At 37.8% G+C, this 12,274-nt stretch overlaps 1 protein-coding gene across 1 annotated transcript in view; it reads left to right on the forward strand.

Annotated features, from left to right (window-relative positions):
* The window catches only part of LOC122813606 (calcium-activated chloride channel regulator 1-like), a gene marked incomplete at its 3' end in the record, with an annotated part of 1,902,671 nt that overhangs the window by 358,313 nt on the left and 1,532,084 nt on the right, over positions 1-12,274 (forward strand).

Below are 12,274 nucleotides of genomic sequence, written 5' to 3' on the forward strand. Positions count from 1 at the left end.
GTGGCATTGTACTCAATAATGAGTCTGATAAGGCAGGCATACAGGGATGTTATGACCTCCTTGTTTCTGGATGAAATATCCTTACTTATGAGGTGGGCCATATAGAAAGCCTTCCATACAATGGAGGCAACATGGTGATCAAAAGTCAGGTTGCTATCAATCTGAAGTCCCTCACAACTGATTGTCTACTTAGTACGTTTTTATTAATGTGATAATCAGTGGGGACACCGTTTTCCCCAAAGGGGATAATGATGCATTTCTTGGCATTCAGTTTGAGGACATTCTTCTGGCACCAGTCATTAGTTTGGTTAAGGCCCTCTTGGAGGATGTTCACATCACTAGGGGAATTTATGACAGTGCCCAGCTTGCAGTCATCTGCAAACTTGGTCAGACACGGTATGAATTAAACCATAAGGCCAGTAAAATAGTTAGTATAACAAAATATGTTAATATTAAATCATAATAATAAATAACAATAATAAATTAAAGAAGATAAGGGGTGGAGAGAGAGAGAAAAACATACCATTAGTTACCTCACAGGTAATATTACTACATAGAGTACAACTACAAACTTCTACAGGTGTGCAGTGTCAGTTGTGAGTACAGTGACTACAATTCTTCTATATGATGTAGCACATACATACCTCTCAAGCTGTTAGCATGGGGCAGTATGGTCCAAGCAGTAACAAATGCAGATACACAACTACACAGAAGAGTTTCACATAATGTGGACTTACATAACTACCAGGGTGTTATGTAAATGGATTTGAAAATATATAGCATTCCAAGTAATCATTTATGTGGTAATCATGGAACAGACAGATTAGGCAGTTGTAATTACATTATGAAAAATCGTGACAGTTGAGAGGCATGTTTGTGTACATTAAGTAAACTAGACAGGCATCATGCCTTAATTGGCAGGCATGGGTGTAGAATCCAATAGTTGTGACTGCAGGTGACATCTGCAAATAATGTAACAATCGACTGAAGCAACTTAGAACAGACATGCATTGACTAAGCCCTATTGCAAATATTAAGACAAATTTATTTAGGAGCCCACAATGCTGCTTAACACTTTATTGGTATTGCTGGTAATTCTCTGTGAAATCTACACACACTATCTGCTCATACAGTGAGCTACCTCAGCCATATACCTCTTGTTCCTGGAGTGAAAGAAAATGTGAGCATGTGACTGTAATTGGCCTGGAGACAACCTTGAAATACAGTTTTACACTTGACTGCAGTGACAGTAGAACACACATGCAATGAATGCAGTAGTATTATTAATACAGATTTATTTAGGAAACCGCAATGCTGCTTAACACTTTATTGGTATTGCTGATAATTCTCTGTGAAATCTACACACACTATCTGCTCATAAGGTTGGCTACCTCAGGCATATAACTTTTGTTCCTGGAGTGGAAGAAAATCAGAGCATTATGTGACTGTAATTGGCCTGGAGACAACTTTGGACCATACTATTAGTTGAGAAAAACATTTTACAGGACATTCCTTTTGCATTGTAGAGCTACTACAGTTTTACACTTGACTGCAGTGATAGTTGAACACACATATGCAATTTTTACAGCTGTGCTGCACATATTAAGACAGATTTATTTAGGAAACTATAATGCTGCTTAACACTTTATTGGTATTTCTGATAATTCTCTTGTTTATTGCTAAATAGTTGTTATTGTTAATTTATTGCACTACATTTCTAATTGCCCATTTATTGCACTACACTTCTAATAGCCCAGTTATTGCACTACAGTTTTTATTGTTTATTCTTTATTGCAGTACATTTTTTTATTCTTTGTTGCTTATTGCACTACAGGTAGCATAATATATTCATACCTACCACACTCACTGTGCAACCTGGCCAGGTGTCCAGCATGGGACTGAATATTGCTAGCTCTCTCAGCTGCAGCTGTTGGGAGAGAAGCACACCATTATGCATACCAGTTTTGCACACATTCAGCTTGCATTTTGGTAAAACAGTGGAAAAAATACTTACATATTTGTGGGTCATGCCCATCCCTGATCTCTTGGACCCATGTGTCAAATGTTCCACTCTTTCTTTGCTTCAGGTCATCATAGTGCTGATGACACTGCTCACCAGTGTGGTGGATACCATTATCACTGGTAAGATCCCTGGCCAACTAATCCCTGGCCTCATCCTTATACTCTGAGTCTTGGTAACTGTTCTGCAGTAGCCTATGTTCAACATTCCATGTGAGAAGCCCAACAAAACTCCTTGACTCCTGCACACCCCATCTCTGCACCTGAAAATGAGCACCCTCTCCAACAACACCTGGCATATCAGCAGATAAGCAGACTCCAACAAATGGTGCAGAATTCCCACTTATTGGCCTTAATACAGGCTGTTTTGACACCCTTACACGTCATTTAGCAACATTCAAAAAAGCACCGCTGTGCTTAACATCATGCAAACCAGCTAAACGAAGCTGAGCAGCACAAAAACTCACAGAAACATGGTTTTAGTGAAGCTTAGCAACACGCAAACAATATTAGTTGTTAACCCTGTTTAAGCAGTCCTTAGCACCATGCAGCTCTCCCAAATGTAAAAATACTGATTTTAATTTAAAATACATTTTATGTTGCATTCAACAAATTATATGTGTTCTAGATACTTGAACCCAGGACCTACAGAACATTAAACCATCACTCTACCCATTTAGCTACATGGATAGTATATAAAGTGGTATACCTTCACATACACTACTAAGCAATTGTGGTGCACAGCACAAACGGGCTTAAATGGGTGTACACAAATGCAGAAATAAATAATTAATTACATCCAATTTCTATTTTTAGATGTCTGGCAGGTGTCTGTTGTGTATGTATAAGCACAACTTTGCATTGCTGTGTTCATGCAGCACAAACAGACATTAAAAAAAAAAAAAAAAAAACAGTTATAATAATTAATTATATCTGGTTTCTATTTTTAGATGTCTGGTAAGTGTCATCTGTCTATGTATAACTGTGGCTTAGCATTGCTGCACTCCACGCCATGCCATGCAAATGGCAGCATTAAAAAAATTAAAAAAATAGAATACAAACATAACACTTTATACATTTAATACACAGACTATTAATACACAGCACATTTCACCAGTAGCACAGAACATTACAGGGAGCCTTAACATGTACATAACATATCACCAGCCTCTACACTTCTGCCTACATGGATTCAATATCCCTGTTACTATGCTGTCCCTCTGCAGTACACCATTATTAATTGCATAGTATGCTGCCAAGGGGGAACCATGGCCATGTGCATGGGTACCTTCCATGTAAGCTCTACATGGAGCCTACATAGAGTTTATTAAATCCTGGGGTATATGTGAAACACACTTGTACTAAAAAACAAATTAATAACAAAATCAACCAGTATGACTCCACATTGGTCACAATTACAATACATGTTTAATAAATTGAGGATTTTCATCCTTAAAACACAGCAATAAATGGACTTCTTTAGAAATTCTAATTTTGCAACCAGTAATCAGAATTAAATTCTGACTTTAAATAATTGAATGAGAAGTTGCAATGAATAGTGAGTGATCTTTTGGCCTATTAGAAAAAAGATGCAAAATGAAAATAAATATAGTCAGAATAACCCAGTGTACAAATAGGAGCAATATTAAAAATGCATTTGACATAATTAATGATCAACAGGTCCAAATTATTGTTATTACATGTTGAAAAAGTCATTAGTTGGGACGAGTTTCATAAGGAAATCATATCCAAATACTCCTCTGCAGTGAATGATCAGCCAGCACAAACCCTCTAGTCTATGTGTGGGTCATTAAAGTTAACTAATAAAATGATGTTGCTATTATTTTTTTTTAAATAGTACCCACATCTTGAAATAATGTTATTTACTCTTTTTGATTAAGTGTGGTATCCTTATAACAGTTAGATTTATTCACTGTCTGCTCTGCTGAGATTCCAGGGTAATCATAATTATCTCTATTTTTTGTTGTGTCTAATATGACCAAAACTTAATCATGTAAATGATTAAAACGTAAAATGCCCGGAGCTTCCAGATCCAGTCAGTAGTATTGCTTTCTCTTCCTGGAAGACCACCTCTAATTATCTTACTAAAAGAATCTCCTGCCTGAAGAAAGCTACCCTGAAAAACCTGTAACCACAAACTATTCACCAGAAGTCAGTCCTTCAATTGGCTAAGGTTAATATCTTAAACTGCACTGTAATACTATATCCTGTAAGCTGCTGACCTGGGTCTAAAGGCACCTTTACTCTGTCCCCTATAATAATTTGGCTATCACCTTGTTTTTAAAATGACTAGTTAGCCCCTAACATTATTTCTTACCCGGAAACTACTCCCTGTATATTGCATTCTCACTCAGTTCTCCCACTCTTAGCCCTGAAAATTATACTCTGTCCCCATAACCTGTAGTTTACAAACTCCTTGCATGTGTACAACTTACAGTCCAACCCTAGTCTACAACCTAATGTAAATTTCAGTTTAAAAATACAGCATAAAATAAATTCAGAGTAAACTTGGCTTAAAAGAATACAATAAAGTTAACAAAGCATAAGAAAACACTTGCAGGCTGTATTAGCCCCCCTGTGCTCGCCTGCGTCTTTCTCCGCTCCCCTCCCTGCCCCCAAATTTCACCTGCCCCCACTACCTCTACATTTATAGGTACCTAATCACACCCTTGCTACAATACCCTATCAGCTTTCACCTCCACTCTCTCTCCACCATGTTCCTCCTTCCTATCAGCTCTCACTTACATTCTCTCTCCTCCCGCTCTAATATACCTACATTGGCCATCAGTTCTTGTACTGCAGTGTCAATTAAACAACTGATCCTAACTACCATTCTCCTTCTGTCATAATGTTCCACTACTATTTACTACCCATCCTAATAGGCACATATGTACTCACCCTGTGTGAAAACCATAAGTTTATTGGTTAGCAATACCCTAAAGGCCATACTATCACTACAGGGATAAAGTATCCCACCTTCAGCCATGCTCATAAAAATGGGAACAACGCAGCCCCCTGCTCACTCTTTCAGCATACCAACCCCAGGCACCCCAGCCCTAGATCAGGACAATACTACAAACTCTTATATAAACTTCTGAGGCTTATTACTAAGTACAAGCCCAGCCTCATACTCGGTGGTGACATTCACCCTAACCCCAGCCCATCCACCTCTGATAAATGCACCCCCTCCAATTGTAACCTAGGCTATCAAACTAGAATTAGTAGACCAACAAACTCTCTCCTGACCTGTCACATTAGAATTAGGACCATTAATAATAAGGTACATGAACTGCATGCTCTCCTGGCTGTCCACTCCCTGGAAATACTCTGTCTATCAGAGACCTGGTTAAAACACACAGCTGATAATGAGGTGTTACCTCCTGGGTATAATATACACAGGCTGGATTGTATTTCCAGGAAGGGTGTCAGGGTAGCTATACTCTACAAATCTGAGATGAATGTGACCAGAGTTGTTAATCAACCACCTCAGGTTAACAACTCTGATATTCTTGCCACGAGACTGCAGCTTAACAAAAATAAATGCATTAACATCATCTGTATGTATATCCCCCCAGGCAACAACATAGATACACTTGAAGACACCCTCCACTGGCTATCATGTCACTACCCCCAAGAAACCCTACTGCTTGGAGACTTTAACATAGACTGAGGCACCTGTTCCTTACAATCCCCCTCTACCCATATTAACCTGCATGCTTTCACACACAAAACATAACTACCCTGACCAGGCTAGGTAAACCCAACCAAAAGGAAACCATACTCAGTTGGGTTCTTCTAAATAGCAACCCCCAACAGTACACTGTGGGTGCCCTTCCCCGTGACCTAAGTGACCGCCTCCTCACTTATGTCATTAAGCAAAAAGCCATTAACCCACAACTTCCCATAATCAGAAAAGTCAGAAACAATAAAGACTTTCACCCTGCCAAATTCCAACAGGAACTTATCTCCTGTAATTGGTCTATGCTAAAACAGCTCCCCCCTAGAGGAGGCAGTTGCATATTTTAACAATAAATTTCTCAAAATCCTAGATCTGCATGCACCTGTCCACTCAAAGTGAACAAAAGCTAAAACAGCACCATGGCTTACTAAAGAGACCAGACAAAAAATCAATAGCAGAAACAAATTATAGTCCTTATGGCGCTCCACTAAATACCTCCACGATCATGTTAAATACAGGCAAGCTAGGAATGAAATAAAAAAATCCATTCTAGTAGACAAAAAGAAAAAAACAATACTACTGTAATTTACAGACAGTTAACCAGAACAATCCTCTGAAGTTCTGGGCAGGTCTGAACAATCTACTTCACCCTGGAAAAATATCCACCCCCATCCCCGCTGCTACTGTTGATAAATCCCCTGAGGATGTCTCAGACTGTTTTAACTGTTTCTTTAATGAAACAATTCAAACCCTAGCTAGCCAACTACCTCCTAGCTCCCACAGCACTGATAATACTACCCCTCTAAACCAACTCTCATTTAGCCTCCAACCAGTGCCCACATCACTCATCCAGTCTCTCCTCAAAAAATTAAAACCCACCACACTCACCACTGACCAACTCCCCACTGAATACATCCAAAAATCAGCTGATGCTATTGCCTATCCTATATCAATTCTAATTAACCGGACCATAACAGAGGCAAAAATTCCCACCATTTGGAAAACGGCCTATGCAATCCCACTGCACAAAGGAGAATCCCCCATGGATTTCTCTAGTTATAGACCAATAGCTATACTTTCCCCACTTGCAAAAATAATGGAAAAATGTGTACACAAACTCATGCACCACCTAATCCAAAATCACCTCATGGCTGATACCCAACATGGCTTCTGACCACACCACAGCACAACCTCGGCCCTCCTGGCTTTTACCAAAACCATAAACAACAACCGTAACAACAATTATATCTCTTTTGCCATCTTCTTGGACCTCTCCAAGGCATTCGACATTGTAGATCACCAACTTCTGTTACACACCCTGAAAACCTTCTATCTAGATTCCAAAGTCCTTCTATGATTTAAATCCTACCTCATTGGGAAGAAGCAGGCTGTTCGCTGGCAGAACAAGCTCTCAAACCTTCTACCAAACACCCTTGGAGTACCACAAGGCTCAATATTAGGGCCTCTACAGTTTTTCATTTTTATTAACGACCTATACACTGTCATCCCAAATGTCAGCTGTATCCAATATGCTGATGACTCCACCCTGATTTGCTCTGCTACATCTTCCTCAGAATTGAGGTCTGCTACTCAGTCCATCTTTAATACTATAGAGAACTGGCTCTCTGAACGTCACCTGTTATTAAATCCCAAAAAAACTAAAATGCTGTTTTTCTCACCTACACAAAGCTCTGCTGCATTTACCTTCAACATTAATGTGAAGGATGGCACTGTTATCTCCCCCGACCCCTCCACAAAACTACTAGGTGTCATTATTGATAATAACCTAAAATTTGACTTGCATGTCAATCAATTAATCAAGAACATCAATAAAACACTAGGATCACTGTATAGAATAAAAGCCTTTCTAACCCCTCCAGCCAGGATTGTCATAGCCCGCACCCACCTAATCTCAACACTTCTATATGCCTCCTCCCTTTTCTCTAATCTAAACAAGTCAGTACTAAACAGACTGTCAACCTATTACAATCACATTGCCTGGTTTGCCACGGGCCTGCCATTTAGAACACAAACAGCTTGGGTGGCTAGAACTTCCTAGTCTAATCCAATACAACCTTTTAATTATAGCTAATAACATTTTTTATAATCCAGATGATACACAATCCCTAAGGAATATTGTCACCCCCCCATAACAATCAGAGACTGCTTAGATCCTCAAACAAATTACTAATTCAGACAATCAAAATTAACAATACAGCTGGGGATGCCCTCTTTGCAAATTCTGCAGGTAGAGTTTTGAATCTCCTTCCAGCTGACATTACTTTGCTCTCCTCCCTATGCCAATTTAAAACCAAACTCAGACAACATCTGGCACTAAACTGGCTTTGCTATTGTAACAAGCCTGGATAACCCTCTTCATGAATGTATATAATATATTTATTTCTGCCTACTGTCAATTTATTCCCCTGACTTAAATGAGGGATAAGTATACCTGTGAACTTGTCTATCTCATGTTTTTTCATGTATCCTCTGTAAATAGCTTACCTGTAATTATGTCTTCATTGTTACATTTTTGACTCTGACTACCTTGGAGCTTTTCTCCCCGGGCCTCCGCTGAAAATGGACATGAATTCAGTCGGACTATCCCGGCCAACAAATGTAAAATAAATAAATAAATAAATAAATATGTAAATAATGACAATGCTATCCACTGAAGTGCTAATTTTAGAAACACAAATGTTTGAAATCTGACGATATTAATGCTATTACACTGCCAGATATTGGTAATAACCAGAATGTTGTAGTCATATAAATGATCAAGAACTTGAAGCTTGTGTGTTTTCTTTTCAGATTTCTTGTGTTTGCAAAATAAATCTTTAAAAGGTTATTAGCTCCCCCAGGTGGTGTACTAATATAACTTGATTTATTGGCAGGTATAAAATTGTTTTGCAATGACTAAAAGATGTTTTGTAAAAGCTGCACACACACACACACACACACACACACACACACACACACGGTTTTCTGACACTGATAAGAAGGCTGTCAGATTTAAACGTAAACACATTTGTTCAATTTTAAAAAAGTGCATAATTTTAGTAACACGGAGTCAAGTATGTCAATGTTTCTTCCAATGTTTCTAATGCTGATACCGAGGCAGATTTTGCTGATGGCTTGGATACTAATTCACCTGCTCATTCCCCTATAACTAAAAGACCTAAGAATAAAGCAGGCCCTTTAGAAGAGCTGGTAGAAAGCATTGGGGTGAAGGTGACGACATATTCAGGAAGGCAATAGAAACCTGCACATGAATGAAAATGGGGCTGTTATTTCTAATATAAATGAGAATGACTTGATTAATTTGACTTCTTATGATTGTACACAGGGTGAAAGGTCATTGTTAAATAAAAGCTTGAATTACATTCCTTCTTTTTATGTTTCATATTATGTGACTTGTGTAGATGTTAATCAGTTCTGTTGTATTTTGAATTTGAGGTATTATTGCACCACAAAGGAAGATTTGGGATCAACTAATGTGTTCTGGGTGAAAAAAATCTAACTTTCAACCACATCACCCAAAAGCAAAATTTTTTGGGGAACAGGTTTTACGTGAATTGCATATGAAACAAAATGTTGTTTTTAAGAATTATAGAAGTAACCTGAATAAATATGAGAAAGAAGCCCTTAAAAGTTGAGAAATAATGCTGATTTAGTTATTACTTCAGCTGATAAAGGTGTGGTGGTGGTGCTCTGGGATTCTTCCAATTATGAGACTGAGGTTAGGTCACAGCTTAACGATAGAAGATTTTATTTTAAGTTACCTCTGGACCCCACCTATCAATTTAAAAACGTATTTATGATTTTCTTATGGAATCTAGTAAGAAGGGCTTGATTGTTGAGCAGTTTGAGGGTGAATTAAAGGTGGATAACCCTAAACAAGAACATTTTTATATCTCACCCAAGATACACAGGACTGTGGTTAACCCCCCAGTAGACCCATAGTCTCTGGTCGGGGTTTGTTGGCAGAACCACTTTCTATGTATTTGGAGCCTGTATTGAAGCCTTTATTAGGTTTATTAAGAGCACGTGTTAAGGATTCTACTGAGTTCCTTAAAATTATTAATGATGCTGAGGTTTCTAATAGTGTCTTCATGGGTACTCTTGATGCATAGTCCCTATTTACAAGTATACTCCATGAGGGTGGTCTTGCAGCAGTTAAATACTGGTCACATATATCAGGTGTGTACTCTCTTGAAAAGATTGAGTTTGTATGAAGCCTGACTAGACTGGTATTATAAAGTAGTGTGCTTTATTTTGGCATTGAGTATTATTTGCAGACAAAAGGTACAGCCATGAGTACAATGTTTGCATCTATTTATGCAGACGTCTTCATGGGTTATTTAGAGCAGGCCCTGATTTATGATGATTCTAACCCCTTCAGAAGAGAATTGACTATGTGAAGAAGATATTTGGATGATTTTTGGTGCATTTGGTCTGGTAATATATATATATATATATATATATATATATATATATATATATATATATCAGTGGAATTCCTTTGTAGGCTATTTGAATGATAATGACTTTGACATCCATTTTATGGGTAAACAAGAATTGTTTACTATTGACTTTCTGGATGTGAATATCACAAAGATTATTGATGGCATCATGGCTACTGCACTCTATCATAAACCCTTCATGAAGAATTCCAACTCATTACAGCCGAGTGACGTCTCCAGGCGTTTCTGCAGTTACACCCTACTGCTCCTCTAGATGTCAGATATTGCCCGTTCATATTTGCATTAGTAATTCCAAAACCATGTTACATTCAAGGTATTGGAAAATTTTATCTTGAAGCATACATGATAGCAAACACAATTGTATTGATATATGACCTCTGTCAATGGGTATTTGTTAAAAATGTAAGGTGATAACTTCAATTTTTAAATGCTGAAGCCACGCCCACTAGGCCTTAAAGGTACACACTCAGAAGAGCTCTACTGGAGGGAATGAGATAGGTTGATAGTTGCCATGCTAGACATGGCCGGCCTTAGGCATAGACAAACTAGGTGACCGCCTAGGGCACCATACAGGCCGGCCTCATAAAGGGCGCATTTTTATGTATTCATTTATTTTATTATTTTGCTATCTTCTCGGCGCCCTGCTAGACATACAGTTCTGAATATTCTGAAAGCCCAATTCCTGAGGCTCAGATGTATCTGTAGTGATGGTAATGACTTTCAGCTTGAAAAAGATAAAATGGAAGAGAGGTTTAAACTAAGGATTTATAGAAAAATCTTAGTTAAACAAGCTGGTGTAGCAGCTAGTCAAATTAAAAGGGAGAACCTTTTGAATTCAGGCCATGATATGGATAGGGCTAGTAGGAATCCCGGTAATATCAGGTTTATTACTACCTATGGCAGTAATATTTTTAAGATCAGGGAAGTCCTGAATAGGTTTTGGTAGATGCTTATGACAGATGATTTTTTTGCCCAATTTTTAGGCGATTATTGTAAATTTGGTTACCAGAGAGGCAGGAATATACAGGTACATTTGTCATGGTTTAAAAGATGGAGGGTTAATAAACACGGTTCAGATGGCAATATGCTAGTGGGGAACGTCACATGTATTAATTGTGTTTATTATAAGATGGTATTTGCACCAAGTCTTTTACCTCTTTTAATACTTCCAATGTATACTCCATTAGACAACTAATTACCTGCAGTACTGAATGGGTGGTATATATGGCCATCTGCCAATGCGGTGCATTCTATGTTAGTCAAACTTCTAAGGCTTTTAAAATAGGATTGCTGTACATCTAAGCGATATAAATTGTCAGCATCCCAGAAGTGCCCTTTATGAGCATAAAATATCACATCCTTCAGTGCATTTCATTTTATTTTTAGGATTAGAATGCATTAGGGGCAAGGGTTTCTCTAATTGTTATAAACATATTTTGTTGACCATAAAGAAAAAATGTAGATAGTGAATCATGGGGCTATGTATAAGCCAGGTTTGAATGAACACTGGTAATTTGTTTTTTTTTATATGATAATATTCCTAATATGGTGATGTACATGGGCATATATTAAGAAGCAAGAATTTGTATGTGTATATGTGTATGCATGCACATGCTCATGAATATATGTATAGGTATATTCTTGTATCTGCATACACATGCATGTGTATATAAATATGCATATATGTGTATATCTGAGTGCACATATGTATTTGTGTGTTTTAAATATGTGCATTAATTTGTGAGTTGGAAAAGTATTTATAGTATGACATTTGATGCACAAGTATTTGTTGGTTATGTATTCATACAGGTATGGCTGTATTTGAGTATGCATTTTCACTAACTGTTTGGAATTGGTGCAACTCTTGAAATAGGGGAGTCTCTGTAAATGGAATTTATTTAAATGAACAGGAAATTACATGCCTTTGCACCGATGACGCTTCTTTTTTGCAAAACCAGTCTGTGATGGTCATGAGGACTGGAGGCTGTTTTCACTATTTTAATTGTTTATTAATTGTTTTTTCGAGATAGTCAAGGAATTAAAGGAATTATACTTGAAACTTTGTTTTTGG

Source organism: Protopterus annectens, chromosome 10.part0 (genome assembly GCF_019279795.1).
Source record: "Protopterus annectens isolate FY-2018-M chromosome 10.part0, PAN1.0, whole genome shotgun sequence".
NCBI classification, from domain to species: domain Eukaryota; kingdom Metazoa; phylum Chordata; order Ceratodontiformes; family Protopteridae; genus Protopterus; species Protopterus annectens.